This window comes from Vipera ursinii (assembly GCF_947247035.1).
Source record: "Vipera ursinii genome assembly, chromosome: 2".
Taxonomy (NCBI): domain Eukaryota; kingdom Metazoa; phylum Chordata; class Lepidosauria; order Squamata; family Viperidae; genus Vipera; species Vipera ursinii.
In genome coordinates this window covers 148620324-148641286 of record NC_139513.1, presented here as the reverse complement: position 1 = coordinate 148641286, position 20963 = coordinate 148620324, and the positions used below count along the sequence as shown (strand labels likewise).

The 20963-nt window shown below is 42.8% G+C and overlaps 1 long non-coding RNA gene across 1 annotated transcript in view; it reads left to right on the top strand.

The window, feature by feature from the left end:
- The window catches only part of LOC310635778, a 306456-nt gene that overhangs the window by 285160 nt on the left and 333 nt on the right, over positions 1-20963 (top strand). The gene's annotated exons all lie outside the window — the stretch shown is intronic.

Here is a 20963-nt window from a genome sequence, read left to right as displayed (position 1 = left end):
CAAGAGGGAGAGTGAAGGAATTATGTGCAAAACTCACAATTTCAAGAACCAAACTTCCAGAAAAATCCAGGCTGTTCCAATTCTTCCCTAGAACAGATTGTTCTCGGATGGTATGGCAGGTTTCTAGAAGTAAATTCTCTGAACCAAATTGGACCATCCCAGAAGATGTCAAGCTACTCACAATTCAAAAGGATTGTACTTCTAGATCAGACATGTCAAACACAAGGCCCGGATCCGGCCCGCGAAGTGGTTTCATGTGGCCCACGAAGCCATCCTGGAAACAGTGAGGGAACGGCCCCCACTGCCTTGGCCCAGAGACCCTCCTTCTGCCAGAGACCCTCAGATCTGTCCCACTCCTGCCCAGGCCCCCATAGGAACCCTTGATGCGAATGATGTAGAGCTGGCCACGCCCACCCAGTAGGCCATATGCACTCTAGCCACGCCCACCCAGTAGGCCACGCCCACCCTGGCCATACCCACCCGGCCCCCTGAGGGCAACCGCAATGCTGATGCGGCCCTCAATGAAATTGAGTTTGACACCCCTGTTCTAGATGATACAGTCTGGAGGAGGTACATCATACAGTTCAGAAGAACTGTACAACCTGGAGTTCTCAGAACATTCCATTCCCAAAACAGTGATGTTACACATTTTGAAAAGCAAAAGTTCAATCTGATAGGAAAATAAACGACAGCTGCAATGCTGGTGTGTGTGGGGGGAAATCTAATCCTTGTCCTGATTTCAGATGGACTAGAAAAAAAAAGACTCGGCTGTTGAATTACGAATGACATCATAAGATTGCAGCAGAATCTGAATTGGAGTAAAGAGCTGTGTGAAGCCATGCATGATTTAGCACATCTCTCTCCCTTCATCAGCTCCTTTACCCCACTTTAGTGTTGTGATCCTGCAGTAATGCTACACCAGCACAAATGGGGGAGAAATCTTATTTCTGTGGATTTGTAAATGAGGTCCAGCTATTCACTAAGACTAGGAACAAGGAGCAACAGGAAGAAACCGTTTTTTTTTTCACCTAAAGAGTTGAAAGCAGTTCGAAAGCTGTATGTGGGTTATTATATGTACACAGTTTTCGTAGTGGTTTTTGATACACTGGCTCTGCAGGGCTTAGTAAAGAAACCTGGTTGATTAAAGGTGTTAGTAAAGTAATGCCTATTTATTTTTTCTCCAAAAAGTATCCTTATTTTGAAAGAAAAATAAAATACACATCTGGACCTTCTCCATAGAAATGCAGAAGGTGTGAAGCAATCAATGTCTTTAGCCTGGTGGCCTCCGGATGTGATGGGACTGCAATATTCAGTCTATCCAGGCAGAATAGCCAAGATTTATTTATTTATTTAAAAGATTTATTAGCACTTCATCTTAAGCCACTGTGGACGGCTTACAAAAACTGATAAATTGGGGGTGTTGTAGTCCCAAGACAACTGAATAGAACTAGGCTAGAAAAAAAATGGCATGAGTTTAATCTTTGTTAAATGTTTATAGGTAGGAGCCTGGAGAGATAAGCACCAATACAGGTGTTTTAAAAGATGGCTATCCTATTAGGATTTTGCTGACTCTTAAAGTAGCAAGGCAAATGGTTACAGATTCATTGGTGACCCCTTGTCAGTTGTGGCAGGCCCTTCTAGGACAGTATATTTTGTGGCATCTATATTGTCTTTACATTAAGCATTGAAGCCATTTTTATTTCCCCCAATATTTTAAGTAGCTTAAATGCTATTAAATCTTCATACTATTTTATTTTGGTCAGCTTGATTTTATGTGCTGCATGGTGCTCATTCTTCCAGCTAGTTGTATGTTGGTTTTATTATGTGCTACTCTCAGCATGATTTATTGGGCTGGAACTTATGTTTTTAATTTATTTGGACACCAGTACAGAGGATTTTGGTTACGGACAACTTAAAAATGCAATAATAAATAAATGTGCCACAAGGGTTAACCTTGCAACACTTTGGCTTTCATTAATGTCTGGTACTATATGCTTTTAAGATTCACATCTAGTCTCATATATCTGTATTATATAAGTATCTGATGCTACATTACCTCAATGATTTCAGTAAGAATTCTCATAAATGAATCTACAGTGTGAAAATAGTAATGATTTTGCTTTATGGAGTGGGAAAGGTATTTTGATTGGTTAAAAACTATGCAAAACTTACCAATGATGGAAAGACTTTTTTAAAAAAAACCAAACCCAAAGGGCAAGATCTTTTTTATGCTTCTGAAATTATATTTCTGTATAAGTCTTTAGTTCCTTAGTTTTGCTAGGAGAAACAATAAATCAGCAGCTGCTAACACATTCTTTCATCTTATAAACACACTTCTACTGTACTAATATTTTCAGCTTTCAGCTTTTTAGAAAAAAAACCCACTTAAACTGTTTTCCATTTGAAAAGTTTATAGGTACTTGTAGCATTTTTAAAACATTTATTAGTGAAATAACTCATAGTCCAGTAACAGCTTTACAACAGCAAACTCTATAATGCAGAATTTTCATATTTGGCATCCTGGATTGTATTAGCTGTTAAAACCATGGGGAAATAGGACAGGGGGAATCTTGGAATTTGACCAAAAAGAGCTAATATATATATGTACAGTATGTGTTCTCAGAAGCTAATTAATAGTACAAGCTCCCATGTAAAGACATTATAGAATTATTTTAGGCATGTAACTAAGAAATCATTTCTCCAGACTAACAAAATTTGGGGTCCTTCAAATTTGGACAAACTCTCAGCAGCCCCAACCAACATTTCCCAGGGTGAGAGGTGCTGGGAGTTGTAGCTCAGCCATACCTGGCAGCCCACAAGTGTTGTATCTCTGGATGATGGGAGAGTTGGTGTTCTCAGAAAGAGCTATAGTTGAATATGCAGCAAACCCTCTGCAGTTCAATGTGCAATCAATGATAATATCGTAGTGGCAGGATCCCCAAGAAAAGCATGTGTATATCATCAAATTATTATTTTTTCCATCCACACGATTCCACCAAATGTACAGGTAAACCTGTAGTACACCTGTAACACAAACTGGTCTGGGTCTTCTGAAAAAGCCAAAGATTTCTAAACCCCCCCCCCCAAGGTTGGAGTCTGGATATCCAGTGGACAGGGATAACCACTGAGATAGCCAGTCTCCAAGACCCTACAAGATGGTATTACCTTACTGATGGGACTTGAATAGCACTAACCCTGCTAGATGTTATTGGACAGATAGAAGGCAGAAAGGAAACAAAGGAGGCTATGGATGTGAACAAGTACATGTAAGTTGTTAATTGCTGCTAAAAATGAGGACAAGAGAAAGATGTTGAAAAATGTGGGTTGGGTGGAAAATGTTCAGATATAAATGTAATTTGTTTATGGAATGACAATGTGACTTATTTAATGTCTGAAGCCTACTTGGGGAATAAGATTAATGGCGTTGCTGTATCTGCCTGAAAAAAAGGGCATTATAGGAAGCTTTGTTAGTTAAATGTGCCTGGAACTTCGTAATGGTTCTTTGAAGGAGACAAGAAATATCAGTGAGTAAAATTTGGGAAATGTAGTTGGGGGAAGAGAGTGTCCAGGCCAGATTATTGAGGATAAAGCTAGGAACATGAAAAAAAAGTATTATCCATTGATTAACTTAGAGAAAATGTATGATAAAGGGAATAGGTTTGAATTATGGAACGTTCTGTATGAATATGTTGTGAGCCACCCAAAGTCTCTTGACAGGAGGCGGGCAGCATATAAATTTAATAAATAAATAATAAAATATGAGAATCAGTTGGTGAATGCAAAATACAGGAAGTCTGGGAACACACAGAGTTGTTAGGGAGTGATGCAACTCTGAGCAGAGAGTGAAACAAAAGGGCCTGTGAAGTCTCTAGCTGTTGTGTGCATTTATTGTTAAATTTAAAAGGAATGCTTGTAGTAATGTTACAGTTGCTTTGATTGGGGATATAAATATGCATGCACTTGATATGCAGAAGATGTCATGTTACTGAGCGAAAACTTAGATGATAGACAGAAAATGTTCAATAGAGCATATGATGCAATGACTTGTTTTTCTTAGTGTTTCTTCCGCTTGATTGCAGAATCCACTTGTTTTCCACCGCACTTGAATAATTCACACAAGTAAAGCTACCATGGCATGATACACTTATGTGAAAGTGTGAGTTGGATATATGCAGAGAGGTGGGAAAATAAGGTGAATGCTTTAGGAACAGGTTATTTAAGAAGTGTGTGTTAAAACAAAGAGATAGGTTCAAGAATGACACAAGCCCAAAAGAATGTGAATAGAATATAAAACTGAAAACTAATGAAACTAATATAAAACTAGTGCCAGTAGAGATGAAATATATTTCGATAATTTGGTAATATAGAAGGGAATTAATAAGGATTAAATAGCAAAAGAAGTCAAAGAAGAAGGAGCAAATGGGTTAGTAAGAGAAGTTCAAGAAAATTGTGGTTCAGTGGAAATGACATCCTCAAAAAGAGAGAGGTAAAATATTCAATGTATGAATTGATATGTGGGTGTGTTGGAAGGGAAGACAGTGTGCAGATAGAGAAGCAGAACAGTGGGTGACGTATAAATTAGATTTAGCTACATTTCCTTTTGTTATGTCTTAATTTTCTCTCTCTCTTTCTCTCTGTGTGCTTTGCATAATATTTCTTCTCCCAAGAGGGAACAGCATGGTGGGTATTTATGTATATACCTTTAGGTAGCCTCAAGGCTAATGTTTTGCAACCATGGGACATCTTAAAGCTCTCTAGGGCTAGGCTATTTGCAGATAAGGAACCATATAAGTATTGATAACACTAGACTAGAGCAAACAAATGGCTTAGCCCAGTGATGGCGAACCTTTTAGAGACCGAGTGCCCAAACTGCAACCCAAAACCCACTTATGTATCATCAGGTGCCGGGTGGGCATGGCCCTTTGGGTGGGTGTGGCCAATTGGGTGGGCGTGGCTGCAGTGGTAGCTGCAGACTGTGTGGGACTAAAAAGTTCAATCAATTTCAATTTTGCGAGAACTTTTTCCCCCCACGAGAAGTTGATTAATTGAACCTTTTTTGGAAGGTACATGGCGGCAGAGGCCTAAAGCGAAAAGGTTTTATAAAACCCAGCTGAAGGCCGAGGACTGGGGCGATGGCATGCGTGCCCACAGAGAGGGCTCTGCGTGCCACCTGTGCCATAGGTTCGCCCCCACGGGCTTAGCATGTTGTCCAGGTTTTAATTGGTAATTTCTAGCAATAACATGTTCCCCTCTTTTTGTTTATGTATGCATTTGTAAAGTAAAAGTCAAAGACAAAAAACGGACTGTCTCAGCTATCTAGCTACCATAGTCTGCTGTCAATCAGAAACTCTGGACTCCAGTATTTCAAAGTCTTGGTGATTGTGGGTCATTTGCAAGATCCAAAGGTCTCTGCTGGAATGAAATCAGGTGCTTTGCTCTTTTCCGTTGGTACCAGCAGCTTCAAGGAAGCATCACTCAGGGTAACATGGTGGCAATTAAAATTGAAAATCAGCTAGCTAGATTTGCTTGCTTGCCACTTCTGCTGAGAAATTACAGTGGCACACCCCACTGAGAACATGAGACCTGGAAAATAAAACTCCCAGAGCAAGCCTTAAAGAGGTCTCGCCTTCTTATTCTACTGGTGCTTTGGCCTTGGGCAATGCTTGTGGAAGCGATAATGGGACCCAGCATTTTCCTAAAAATTCAAAGGTTGATCTTAACCCTGGAACCACCACCAACTTTTGAAAAAGAAGCCCACCTCCATCCAACTCTGTCTTACTCTCTCCAAAAATGCAACAATGTCTACAGAAGGGATGAACTTCCATAACTCAGTGATACGTTGATGACACTCCGCGTGTCTTCAGAGGTGCTCTGATTTGCAAGGCAAAATTAGTTCCTGCAAATGCAGGCTACACGAATGGTTTACAGAATTAGATCAGCTGGGGGGGGAGAGAGAAAGACTCCAGTGCATCTAGTTCAAATTCAACCACCCTCCCCCAAAGGCCCCCCCTCCTGCTTTTCTTCTGCTGCCTGACAAGGTCTGATGGATCATCTCCTCAGTCCCACCCAGCTGTGCTCTACAGCTGTAACATGGCTGGTAATTGCTCTGTGAGCAATAAATCAGGCCTCCAATTCCATGTAAATATGAGTCATGTGAAAACCCATTTCTGCTCTTAACTATTGATTTACGGAGGCACCTGCCTGCCTCTCACGCAAGACCCAGGAAACTCCAAGAAAGGGACCAGCAGCTGTGCTCCTGGTGTCCGGCAGAAAGAGCCAAATAGCATGGAAAAGAAAATCCTGCCATGGCAGGGAAGGCCTGGGCCAACCCAGTTGCTCCAGTTACAGCCCAGGGCTGAATGACAGCCAACTCAATTCAGTCAAGAAATCTTGGTTAAAGTGGAGAGAGGACCTTTCTTTCGCAAGTCAGAGAAAAACATACCTTGGGACTACAGCACAAGAAGAAAGAGTGAAGCCAAGTCTTATTTTATAGAAACAATGGCGCACACGCACGCACACACACTCATGATTTAATTCCCAGGTCATTTAGTCCTCCGACTCTTAAAGGCTTAAATCACATTTTATCCATCAAAGCTCTTGGTTCTGCCACTTTCTCTGAAATGTAGTTCTTCCGTCCCCCCCCCCATTGCCTTGGGTTGTCCTTTCTTCAGCTCCTTTCCAAATTATATTCAGTCCTGCCTGCTTTATCTTTTCCTGTTTCATCCTCATCCAGTTTTGTTGTCTCCACCATGTTCCACTAGTCATTCCCCCCAAATTGATTTTATTTGGTTTCTCATTTACATTCATTATGGCCCATGTCCACATCAGTTTGTGAATTCAGATGGGACCAAAAAAAAAAGACTGAAAAATTGTAAAAAAAAAGACTAAAAAATTGTAGGCAGCTTCACACCTAATAGTACCCCAATAAGTGCTTTTTTGTTATTTCCACATTTCACCAAGTAGTATTTTTTGTAGAAATCATTTTGAGGGGCCAGGAAATGTGTAATCTCCCAATATGGCCGAACTACAAGTCTCAGCGTTTCTTCCCCATGAGCCATGCAGGCTGAGGAATTCTGGGAGTTGAAGTCCACCCATCTTAGAATTGTTAAGGTTGAGAAATGGTGGTCCAACCTAAACCCTTAAAAATCCTATTCTTAATGTTATCTGGTTCTCCTTGGCTTTTTGACTACAACCAAGATCTACTAGGTATTGCTAGCCAGCATTAATCTCTTACTTGAATGTGGCCATCTATGAAATTGGTGTGATTGTATTCTCATTTTTTTAACCTGTCGATGACCTGCACCTATTTTGGAATTGGGAACTTCTCAGTCTAACCTACAGGCCTAGTATTCGGTAGATAAGTGTTTCTCATAGTTTGGTCTGAGGATTATTTACCAACCTATGTTGAAAAAAATAATACAATATTTAAATTCCATTAAACAATCATGAAAAGCAGTACTGGCAAATAATGTGTTAGTTTGTATTTTTAATATGGTAGATAAAAATAAATACAACCCATACAAACGAGAGCTCTTTTGAGGTCCTTCATAATTTTTAAAAGTGGAAAGCAGTTGTGAGAGAAAAAAAGTTCTAAGAAACATTACTCTAAAGCGGCTTGATCCCATGCTAAGATATTTACAAGACCTAATGCAGGTGCTCCCCAAGTTCACATAAAGAAGGAAGAACATTCAGATTTGCAAGGTTGGTATGAAGTCAGATCGGGAAATAGTTACTGAATAGGTCTAAAACTACTTGTATCAGAACTATAATAGTAACAGAACCTTGCAAGTCTGAACAGGCTTCCTGACCATCTCTTTTATCGTTAAGTAAATTAAGGGGATGCCTGCTTTAGGTATCATTGTAAATATCTTCATATGGACCCCTATGAAGCACCCGTGCAGCGCTCACCCCCCCACCTGAAGCAGCCAGAGAGGATGGTGGAGAGTCTCTCCCTCCCTCCCTCCCTCCCTCCCTCCCTCCCTCCCTCCCTCCCTCCCTCTCTCTCTCTCTCTCTCTCTCTCTCTCTCTCTCTCTCACACACACACACACACACACACACACACACACACACCACCATTTTCTCTGCTGTAGCAACCTTTTGCATGAATTCATAGGGTGAAAGTTTGCAGCTATTACTTTTCTGGGACACCTGAACTACAGATTGGTCTCTCTCCATGGACATCACAGTGGCCCCATAACCTTTTGAGATTTCTTTGATTTAAAGATTTAAAGGTTTCAGTATAAATCTGTTCCTATGTACACATGGAACAGGAATGATTGAAAAAGCACAATTGATTTGAATGTTTATGATAAATACATACGAGACCCATTGAAGATTAATGAGACTTTCTGATTATCAGGTAGACTTATTGTTCGCTGAATCAGTTGTACGTAATAAATCAGTGAATCGATGGCCACAGCAGCAATACACTGAATAGTAGAATTAAAATAAATGTAACAATTGCTGGTGTGCAAGAAAAAAATGGAAAAGAAAGAAGGAAGAGCAGCATTGAATTCTGTTTTTTTTGAACAGCAAAATTTATTTATTTGATCAACTTATATGACTTAATCTTGCAAATGTGAACGGATGGCTAACAATTTTTTAAAAAATTATACACGTCAGGGCTTTGTGTGTTGGTCTGTGCACGTGTGTGTGTGTGTGTGTTTGTGTGTGTATGTGTCTGCTCAAAGTCTAACAACTTTCAGTGTCCAGCCTGTGCCCTTAAAAGAAAAAAAAAATCAAATCATTCAAGTTTTGGGATTCACAACTTGACTCTTTACAAAGAAAAGTTTGGTAATCTCTTGAGAGATTAACATTCCAATAGGTAAATTTTTTAAGAACTTTCTGCATTTTCAAGTCCTGCCAAGCGAATCCTTACCAGTAAATCGTTACCAAAGTGTACAGGGGCACTATGTAAGCTTCCAGTTCAGGAGGAAAGGAAGTCCCTTTCTGGTCTTGATCATATCCAGGCTGGTTTTCTCACTCAGACATGTTAGGCCAGAATTATGGAAGGGACAAAGTGGCTTTCTGGTTCCAGTGGAAAAAGCAGAGACATGGCACTCCAAGACTTTAAAACTAAGCAATTCACCTCCCAAAAGATCCCAAAGGTAGATCCATCGAGTCAGCCAAAAGTTCAGGGTACATTTCAAGCAGCTGCTAGTCAAGGAAGCACTTTAAGGAAGGACGTTGTTTTTGATACTGGTCTTCTCCAAATGGCGAGACTTAACGTCCCAAACTTCAACCCTCCACCCTCGCACAGCTGGAATCCACTTGCATTGGGATATGATCTCCCAGGGCTCTAACTCTACGGTTCCCATCTGTAGTGCAAAAATCCTGGTGACTCTGGAGGGGAGCATGTACCTGTCTCCAGTATCTGTCTGGGGCTTTTCAACCCAAATAGGGTAGCCCTCTCTGAACCAGCCTGTTATTCCCCAGTGCTTTTGACTCCACACTTGTGCTTCTGGGCCCAAAGTTCTCCTTTGTCTACAGTCCAGAGAGCACAAGAACACTATGCTCCGTTGCCTGTTTTGTGCCCTGGGTGGCCACAGCCTTAGGAAGCTCTGAAAGTTCCCCCCCCTCCAAATCATCCCACAATGTGCAAAGCCCCGGGTATCTATGGCTCCTTATTGCTGCAGCTGTGGATAGCTGAAATTGTTTGTGTTGGATTCTGTCGATAAACATCCATGGCTGAAACATGAATTCAAAACCTACTGATCTCTTCCTTTGCCAGCTAACAGAACTGCTGTGTCTCAATAACATTTCTTGGCTGACCACCATTGTGAGGACAATTCTGCAGGTTGATCTTCACAGCTGAATAGGGGCTGATCATGGTGCCCTCCTCTCCCTCTCCCTCCCCCCTTCTCTCTCCCTCTCTCCTTTCCCTTCCCTTGAATTCTTACTTTTTCCCAGGACACCTCTCTCCTTTTTAACCTCCCCGTCATCTCCATTTTGTCACTTTGTTCAAATACCTCAGCCAGTTGCTATAATCTGAAAACTTGACACAAAGTAAAGCACACTGACAGATCTTGAGCTAGGAATGTTCTAATTCAGGGCTAGGAAAACGTAATAAGTTAAATTATTCTCAGCCTCCTAACCCCTCGTGAGGGACCCTGGGAATTGCAATTCAGCAGCATCTGGAGGGCTGCAATTTTTTCATTCCTCTGCTTCCCTTCAGTGTGCTATTGCGACCTACAAACCAGTTTAATGCAACAATGTGCTAGCCCCCACCAAACTCGATTAAATCAAGGTAAGCAACCTGGATATTATAAGCTAGGCATGACAATTATTAGTCCCCCACCCCACCCCCCACCCCGCCCTTGAAGGCAGTTTGAAAAGATTGCTTGCTGCACTTACAGAATCCAGATCTCCTCTGCTAGAATGTCCATTTAAAACGTCCTTGACAAATGGTGATTGCTAGAGAAAAGAAGTATTCCTCAGAGATCCTACAGAAATGATAAGTCTACTTCCAGTCTTTCTCTACCTAACTGAGTTCTAGGGGAAGGAAGTAATAGGGGTACTGATTTTGTTGGCCCTTCGGATTTTGTTGGCCCTCTCCTCTTTCTTGCTCCTTATGAATTATCTGTACTGCATGGTTGCCCCATTGTTCGATGAGGTTAGCCACCATTTTTGGAAGGCAGGAATGGATGACCTCACCCTGCCCTCATACCAATTTCATTATAAATGCAACTTCCAGGCACATTTTCTTGTTGTAGTCCAAAGGAGTTTGTTTCTCAGCAGTTTTAAGATTTGTGTGGGCTTCAACTCCCAGAAGTCCACACATCTTAAAGCTGCCAAGGCTGAGAAACACTGGTCTAAAATCTTCTGCCTCCCCCCCCCAAAAAAATTAATCTCAGCAGTTTATTGGTTACGTAATATGGCAATCAGCATACCTAAACTGAATACTTTGCAAACTGCTGTCAAATGCTTCAGTCCTGGCAAGATTTTCTGAAGCCAATTTAAAATAAAATGGCATGAGCGCAGGACAGGACAGGTGAAGGGTTCATTGCAGATATACATACCTTTTATTGAGTTTACCAAATGTCCCCTGTCTGGCAGGCACAGCCTTAAAAATCAAACATTGTCATTCCTTTTGAGTATCTAACAAGGTCTTTGAGTAGCTTTTCTCCATCCAGGGCTTCCCTAGTAAGTGCTAAGCCTCAAATTAACAAATTTAGCTCTGAGGCCATAGCTATATGATTATACAGATAGTCCTCCACTTAGCAATGCTGTTTGGGACCAAACTTCCATGTTTGTTTATTTATTTATTTATTTATTTATTTATTTATTTATTTATTTATTTATTTATTTATTTATTTATTTATTTATTTTATTAAATTTCTATACCGCCCTTCTCCCGAAGGACTAAGGGCGGTGTACAGGGCAATAAAATGCAACATACAAAAGTTAAAAGAAAATTAAATTAATTAGCCCTAACAATAAATAGTTAAAATAAACTCAAACCCTTAGTCCAGGCCGGCCTGTTCAAACAACCAAGTCTTCAGGTCACGGCGGAAAGAGCAAAGGTCGGGAGCCGTCTGGAGCTCAACCGGTAATTGATTCCAAAGGGCTGGCGCTCCCACAGAGAATGCTCTCCCCCTGGGGGCCGCTGGCCGGCAATCCCTGACCGACGGCACCCCGAGGAGGCCTTCTCTGTGGGAGCACACAGGACGAAGGGAAGTTGACGCTGGCAGCAGGTGCTCCCGTAGGTAGTCCGGACCCATAAGTGACTATATGCTGTAAACTGAAAAATCACACGTTTCTGCCAAATAGGGGCTATGAGTGACTATGAGTTCTGATATCTTGCTGGCTTCTCCCATTGACTTTACTTGTAGGTAGCCAGCAGGGAAGGTAGCGAATCATGATCATGTGACCATGAGGTTGCTGTGACAACCGAGTCCAGTTGTAACCACCACTTATTTGGGGCCATTGTTAAGTTTGAACTGTCGCTGAACTAGGGGTCCTTAAAAGAGGACCACCGGCATCCTCCCGCTAAAATAGGGGCCCCCCAAACCCTCGGTCCGTGTGCCAGTACTGTTCTACGGCATGCCAGAAACCGGTCTGTGCAAACAAGTGAAGCCCCATCCACAGGATGCAGGCTGCACATGAAACCACATCCTCTCCGGTCCGCGGAAAAACCTCTCTCCATGGAACCAGTCCCTGGTGCCCAAAAGGTTGGGGGCTGCTGTGCTAGAGGCCTTTAATCAGCTACGTGCCTCCACAATGGCTCTAGTACATTTTTGCTTCTGAAAGACCAGTCCTTCTGAGGCTGGAAAAAGTAATTTGATATACATGGAGGCCTATATACATTTTTTTGCAGTTTTCACTCTAATTTTTGTGGCAGATGCCAAGAAAATTAAACAGTGTGTCCTCCCCTCCACCCCACCCATTTGTTTTCCTTCCCAGTCCGTGTCTGTGTCCACCTTTGCCTGTTGAGATATCTGGTAACCCTGCACACATTCCACACCGTATGGAGAATGCTTGGGAATGGGGGGTGGGGGTGAGGAACAGGGATAAGATTTTAGTTGAAAACAGAAATAAATGGTGTTGCGGTTTCTTGCAAGTGCCCTTTTAACTACTGATTGTGTGAAAAAGCTTTGCACTCCTTCTAAATATATATCAATGTGTGAATGGGTGTAAAAGAGGGTTGAGATGCTAGCATTGCATACCTACTTTGTGGTGGATGCTTTCTTTATGAAAGAATACTGGTACACAGTCTTAAGGAAAGATGAAGCCCATTTTTTAGTCAAACAGCAAGCTGCTGTTATACTGGTGACCTGGTCATCTTCCTCCCCAGTAGAGGTGAGAGGATTTTCATTGATACTGAAATTCTGCAATATTTATGAATGAGTGCAGATAGATAAAGGTATGGGGAAATTGCCACCGTGCTTTATGCTTTGTAATCATCCCATCGTGGCCCTTAGCATATTGCCTAGATCAGGGATCCCCAACCTGTGGGCCGTGGCCCACTAGTGGGCCATGAGGGGTTTGCAACCGGGCCACCGAAACGCCCAGTGCATGCGTGCATGCACGTCCTCACTTGCGCAAGCAGCGGGTGAGCATGCATGCACTCCATTTAAGTGAGCAGCAGGGGCACGTGCACACTGCTCTTGCAAATGGAGCTGCACACACCCGTGCCGGCCACTCACAAGGAACCATCCCCTCCCCTCCCACGTCAGTCCTCAAAGCTGGAAACGTCGGGGAACTCTGGCCTAGACATATGCATACAAGCATGTACAAAAAGGGTGTGTGTTCATACATGCATGCATACCTGTGAATCGGTTCAATGAGCATGAAGTACAGACTACAGAATAGGTACCGATGGGCTGTTGAGGCATCACTTGGGTTTTTTGCTCTCCTGCCCCATCTCCAGATCTTAAGAGGTCAGGCTGTCTCCTTGGCCTGTGTCCATAGAAGTGTGCAAACTGAGTCCCTTTTGCTGGGCCTCAGGAGCTATGAGTTCATCCATGGCGGAGAAATTATGCGGATTCTTTATGCATCACTTTTAGCACCTCTCTGGGATGTTTGTTTTTCCTGTAGAATTGTATTTCTTGCAACACAAAGAAAAAGAGCAGAGAAACACACTCCTGGCAATAAACAGGATATGGGACTGTGCTGGGGAGGGAGGGAGAGTAAGAACAAGCAACAGGCTTGCTTAAGATAAGGAATGGCTGCTGGTGGTAATGTGTTTTTGTTGTTGTTGTCAGTTGTGAAGTCGTGTCCGACCCATCGCGACCCCGTGGACAACGTTCCTTCAGGCTTTATCGTTTTGCCTTTTGGTACTGTCCATGGGGTTTTCATGGCAAAGATACTGGAGTGGATTGCCATTTCCTTCTCCAGTGGATCTCTTTTTGTCAGAACACTCTGCTATGACCTGTCCGTCTTGGGTGGCCCTGCACGGCATAGCTCATAGCTTCATTGAGTTATGCAAGCCCCTTCTATAAAGGGAAAAGTGTCTTAGGGCACCTTAAAAATTAAAAAAAAAATATTATCAAAGATTTCTGTAATGGGGGTGGGTGGGGAGGAGGCCAACCACAGATTGCAATCATGAACATACCAGTTAGGTATAATGTGGATGGATGTTCTAATCTTAATGGTCAGTATAGCTTGTAGTTTAGTCATCCTAAGCAAATGAACTCATGTACAGGTGGTCCTCGACTTAAAACAGTTCATTTAATAACTGTTTGAAGTTAACAGTGGCCCTGAAAAAGTGACTTAGAACCATTTTTCACACTTACGACCGTTGCAGCATCACTGTGTTCATGTGATCAAAATTCAGACACTTGGCAACTGACTCATATTTATGACGGCTGCAGTGTCCGGGCGTCATGTGCTCAGCTTTTGCGAACTTCTGACAAGCAAAATCAAGGGAGAAGCCAGATTCCCTTAACAACCATGTTACTAACTTCACACCTCCGATGATTCACTTGACTACAGAGGCAAGAAAGGTTGTAAAATGAGGCAAAACTCACTTAACAAATGTCTCACTTAGCAACATAACTCTTTGGCTCAATTGTGGTCATACATTGAGGACTACCTGTAGTGCGATAAGAAAGCTTGATTTCTTTTTTCACTCACAATTGATGAGTGGAAAATGAATTATTCTAGGTCTAATGAAATTTGTCTTTGTTAGTTCTGATGTTAACACAGCAGATTTTTCACAGCAGTGGAAATATCTAATCTGTTTATTCACTAAATTAGTGCTATTTGTTGGATTTTCCCATTTAGATCCAAGAACCAGGCACAGCAGTTGGTTTTTCTCCACATAAAGAACCATAAGTTAACCATTTGAATTACAGCACAATATGTTGGGTGAACCAGTCATAAATTGCATTCCACTAAGATGCTAACCTTACTGTGCTTGGTTTGGTTTAAGTTAGCATGTTTTGCAAACACAGCCTCCATGATTTATTAGCCAGGTTTACGATTGAGAAACGGTGAATCCCTGGCCCTCTGTCTTACAGAACATTAATGGCTGGAACTTACAAACTGTGATCAGAGAATAACCTGAGATAGAAGCCATGGTTTATAAGCTATTGGGTTTGGCTTTACACAACAAATAAGCTAGCTGCATCACAGCGTGAACTTAACCATAGTACACTAAAGCACTTCAGTCTTAAATGTCTGCACTGTATCTGCAAAAACTATTTCCTCCCACTGATGGAAATGTAGGTTGCTTTCACCCTAGTCATTTTTGGATGTTGATATAATTCATTTTGAGAATGCAGATTAATCACCCATTGTCTGAAAAAGGACATTTTCTGTACTATCCTGTTGATTTCTTTAAAGGCTTGGTTTTATACACAGGAACTTATAACAGTTCCTTTAGTGACCATTCTAAGTTACAACGGCACTGGGGAAAAAACATTTGTGAGTGTGACCGTTTTTCACAACGACCGTTGCAGTGTTCGCAGGATCATGTGATCAAAATTCAGATGCTTGGCAACTGGTTCATATTATAATGGTTGCAATATCCCATGGTCATATGATCATCATTTGTGACCTTCTGACAAGCATATTCATTGAGGAAGCCACATCAACTCTGTTACTAATTTAACAACTGCGGTGATTCGCTTAATGACTGTGACAAGAAAGGTCGTAAAATGAGGCAAAGCTCACTTAACAAATGTCTCACTTAACCACAGAAATGTTGGGGCTCAACTGTGATCATAAATCAAGGAGTACCTGTATATAATAATTGTTTGTGTGTGTGTATGGCATAATTGTGTTTGATTCTCAGAGAGTGTATAGGCAAGTATAGGGGGGCTTTTGCCCAGCTTCGTCTGGTGCGCCAGTTGCGGCCCTATCTGGACCGAGATGCCCTACGCACAGTCACCCATGCTCTCGTGACCTCCCGGCTAGACTACTGCAACGCTCTCTACATGGGGCTGCCCTGGAGGACCACGCGGAGGCTTCAACTGGTGCAGAATGCAGCCGCGCGAGTTGTTATGGGAGTTTCCCGATACTCCCGTGTAACACCTCTTCTCCGTGAGCTGCATTGGCTTCTGGTTGCCCTCCGGGTGAGATTCAAGGTGCTGGTAATGACCTATAAAGCTCTAAATGGCTTGGGTCCGGATTATCTGGCGGATCATCTGGCGGACAAAATCGCTCAGATCCGGACCGGTCTGGACTCTGACTGGGCAGAGTCTGATGTGGAGGAATCGGACGGTCTTGAGCATGTTATCTGGACTGAGTTCGACCCTGTTTCCCCTGATGATGTGGACAGGATCATGGGGAGGCTGAGCACCACCACCTGTTTGTTGGATCCGTGCCCCTCCTGGCTAGCTTATGCGGCCCGGGAGGGGACACGAGGCTGGTTCCATGCAGTAATAACTGCTTCTTTGAAGGAGGGTGTCTTCCCTGCCGCCTTGAAGGAGGTGGTGGTGAGACCCCTCCTCAAGAAGCCTGCCTTGGACCCGGCTGTTTTAAATAACTATCATCCAGTCTCCAACCTTCGCTTTTTGGTGAAGGTTGTTGAGAGTGTGGTGGCGCATCAGCTTCCTCTGTTCCTGGAGGAAACTGATTATCTGGACCCGTACCAATCGGGTTTCAGACCCGGATACAGCACGGAGACGGCATTGGTCGCGCTGGTGAATGATCTCTGGAGGGCTAGGGACAGGGGTTGCTCCTCTGTCCTGGTCCTATTAGATCTCTCAGCGGCTTTTGATACCATCGACCATGGTATCCTGCTGCGGCGTCTCAGGGGGTTGGGAGTGGGAGGCACCGTTTTACGGTGGTTCTCCTCCTATCTCCTGGGCCGCTCGCAGTCGGTGTTGACGGGAGGGCAGAGATCCGCCCCGAGGCCTCTCATTTGTGGAGTTCCTCAGGGGTCGGTTCTCTCGCCCCTCCTGTTCAACATCTATATGAAGCCGCTGGGTGAGATCATTCGTGGTTTCGGGGTGGGGTATCATCAGTACGCTGATGATACCCAACTTTTTCTTTCCACCCCGAACCAACCCAGCAATGCCCTCGCTGTGATGTCCCGGTGCCTGGAGGCGGTCCAGGTCTGGATGGGGAGAAACAGGCTTCGTCTCAATCCTGCCAAGACTGAGTGGCTGTGCATATCGGCATCTCGGGTCAACCAGACTATTCCATCTCTAACGATGGGGGGTGAGGTGTTACCCCCCGTTGATAGGGGGGTAACACCTTGGGCATCCTCCTGGATTCACGACTCAATTTTGAAGACCATATAGGAGCCGTGACCAGGGGGGCTTTTGCCCAGGTTCGCCTGGTGCGCCAGTTGCGACCCTATCTGGACCGGGATGCCCAACGCACAGTCACTCATGCGCTCGTGACCTCCCGTTTGGACTACTGCAATGCTCTCTACATGGGGCTGCCCTTGAGGACCACTCGGAGGCTTCAAGTGGTGCAGAATGCGGCCGCGCGAGTTGTGATGGGGGTCTCCCGATACTCCCACGTAACACCTCTACTCCGCGAGCTGCATTGGCTTCCGGTTGCCCTCCGGGTGAAATTCAAGGTGCTGGTGATGACCTATAAAGCCCTACATGGCTTGGGTCCGGGATATCTGAGGGAACACCTGCTGCCGGCCTCAAGTTCCCTTCGTCCAGTGCGCTCCCACAGGGAGGGTCTTCTCAGGGTGCCACCGGTAAGAGATTGCCGGCGGGTAACACCCAGGGATAGGGCCTTCTCAGTGGGGGCGCCTGCCCTTTGGAACCAGTTGCCAGTGGAGCTGAGGACTGCCCCCGATCTCCGTTCATTCTGCCGGGGCCTGAAGACCTGGCTCTTCGAGCTCTCTGGTCCAGGCTGAGGATTAATTTATTTTAATTGGGGTTTTATTTATACAGGGATAAATTTAATCTTTTTTAAACTTGGTTTTTAACTTTTGTATTTTTGGTTTTTAATTACCCTGTAAACCGCCCTGAGTCCTCCGGGAAAGGGCGGTATATAAATGTAATAAAATAAATAAATAAAATAAATCTAAGGGAACACCTGCTGCCGGCATCAACTTCCCATCGTCCTGTGTGCTTCCACAGGGAGGGCCTTCTCAGGGTGCCGGCGGTTAAGGAGTGCCAGCGGGTGATCCCCAGGGATTCTCTGTGGGCGTGCCTGCCCTTTGGAATGATTTACCGGTGGAACTTCGGACCGCCCCCGATCTGCGTTCATTTCGCCGGGACCTGAAAACCTGGTTTTTTGATCTATCAGGCCTGGACTGAAGGGGTTTTAGCTTTTAATATTGTTTTAATTGTTGGGCTTAATTAATTTAATCTATTTTAATTTTATACTATTTTTATATTGTATTTTATGTTGCCCTATAAACCGCCCTGAGTCCTTCGGGAATAGGGCAGTATAAAAATTTAATTAAATAAATAAATAAATAAGTCCCTGAAGTTTTCTTGGCAAGGTTCCCCCCACCTGCCCAAAGTCGTCTGTCCTTATCTTTTTCCTAAGGCTGAGAGAACGTGACTGGGGCAGGGTCTCCCAATTAATTTTGTGCTTAAGGGAAGACTAGAATTCACAGTCTCCTGGTTTCTAGCCTAATGCCTGAACCACTACACCAGAGGTAGGCAACCTTGGCTCTTTTATGACTCGTGGACTTCAACTGCCACAATTCCTGAGCCAGCTGGCTCAGGAATTTTGGGAGTTGAAGTCCACGAGTCATAAAAGAGCCAAGGTTGCCTACCCCTGCACTACACCAAGCTGACTTTGTGTTTGCACTTTCCCCAACATTAAATATAACTTCAGTACCAATTAGCCAGCATTACCACCATTAATGTATCTGGCAGGAAAAATGGTATATAAGTCAATTGTTTAATGACTGGTAAAAAAAATTGTTTTTCAGTCTTCATAGACTGCATTTACTGACTATATTATTTTAACTGTGTTCTTCTGTATAATCCCTTCCCCATTAACAGAAATTTTTTCCTTTTAGATTTAGATTGATTCCACTTAAGTGCAATTGGATTAATGTACTGAAAAATCAGATAAAATGGCTTACATAAATGGCAGTATTCTTAACTTCAAAAAGACAATGAATAATTTAGGTTACAGTCCAATCTACACATACTTGGGAATAAATCTCAGAGATTTAATGGCTGCAAGGGCAGCTTCAGACTTTTCCACTTCCATTTTCACTACCCAGTCCTTTGAAACCAACTTGAAGACAACCCACGGTAATCTTCATTGCTGCCAAATGCTGAGAACAAGGAACAGAAAACAATTGAATCACCGCCCTTGCCAGAAATTCTAGAACATCCCAAAATGTCCTTGTTTTATACAATTGTTCATATTCAAGAAAAATCTGAATGGTTCTTATACCACTTGACTACAGAGCTACAAAGCTGTTAAGCCACTGTTCCTATTGGAAGATTTTATACAGCAAGGGTAACTCAAGAAATTTGTTTAAATGAGGAAACAGGTGATCCGTAAAACCCACAAAGCTGTTGCATGAAAAGAAAAAAATAAAAGGAAAAGGAAAGGAAAGGAAAGAAGAAAAAGCAGTTTAGGCCTCAAACATGACTAACACGAAACCAGAGAATTCTGGAATTCTTTTTGAATTAGCACAGTGTCCATGTGGTAGAAGCTTCTGTGAAGTTTAGTTTTCAGTAAAGTGATATAAGATTGAGATTATTAAATAACTGATTTGCAAAGACAGAATTAGTACTGATTAATTGTGGGTTGCAATCTAAACATACTGTGTAAATAAAATATGACTTATGAGAAAAAGCCCATATTCTTTTTTTTGGAGGTAGATGGATGTTATGGTTTGCTAGGTGAAATACCATTTGCTTTCCATTGTTAGCTCAGATAAAATACACCTTAAGAACTGGTAATTGTTGTACGATAAAGAGAAGCATGGAATAAGGAAGCCAAATGCAAAAGAAAGAAGGCATTTTTGTGAAATATTAGATTTCTGCAGGTTCATTAAACTGGAGAAGATCTGTCTATCCTTTTGAACTTGGGCACCTTGACAGGGAATATTGTATTGTTTAATATTAGTTACTTATTTAGTAAATTTATATGGCCGCCCATCACACACAAGGTGACTCTGGGCGGTATACAATGATATTAAGAAACAGTTTGCACACAATTCAGGATTCAGTCAGAATAACATACTGAGAGTGAACTAAGCCAGCAAGATCTGAGTGGCAAAATCCAGAGGACCAGCAGATGACAGTGGTACTATAAAAAAATGACTGTTCTGCATCTCTGTGCTGCCATCTAAAGGTCATCCTAACATTTAGTCCAGATTTTATATTCCTAACAAGGAGCCTAGCTACCTAACTCACTGCAACTTAAGTTGGGGTTCACATATAGAGGATTTCTTTGCAAAAGTCTTGCAAAATTTAATTGGAGTGCCAATTTATAAGTAGCTTATTGTGAGTAGTTGCAGGACTTGTACCAGTTGAGAAGACTGTTACATTAGGACACATCTTTGGGGGAACCTTTCACTTAAGTGGGTCCAATGTAGTCTTTGTTTATTCATCATTTCTCCTTGGTTGCTTTTCCCAGTAAGGCGGATCCCATTTTGGAGAGTCTTGTCCCAGATTTTTCTACTTGTGATTGCGATCCTTCACAAGTATTTGGCATACATTTCTTCCAGCTTTGCCAGAAAGAATCTGGTGCCTGTTACTTCTTGTTGTTTCCAACATGTGCTCTGCCTTTTACTGATGCAGCAATCTTGATTTGTGACTCCACTAGGAATTATGGCCTGTGCTGTGTAAGTTTATCCTGCAAGATATAAAAAAAACCCCAGCAACCAATAGGAAAAACACTGAGAACTTCTTTTGCTAGTGTCAGACAGGCATAAAATAAAGAGAAATACAGAGCTGGAAGGAACCAACACAGTTGATCAAACGAACATTCTTGTGCTAGTATCCATTTCTGTACAGCCTGCACTTATCATGCCTGTAAGAATGATTTACACAAACGTTAAATGGGCAGAGATTTTTCCAACCATTTACTTTGAGCAACTAAATTCCTGCAATCAAAGGCTTAAGGGCAGGAT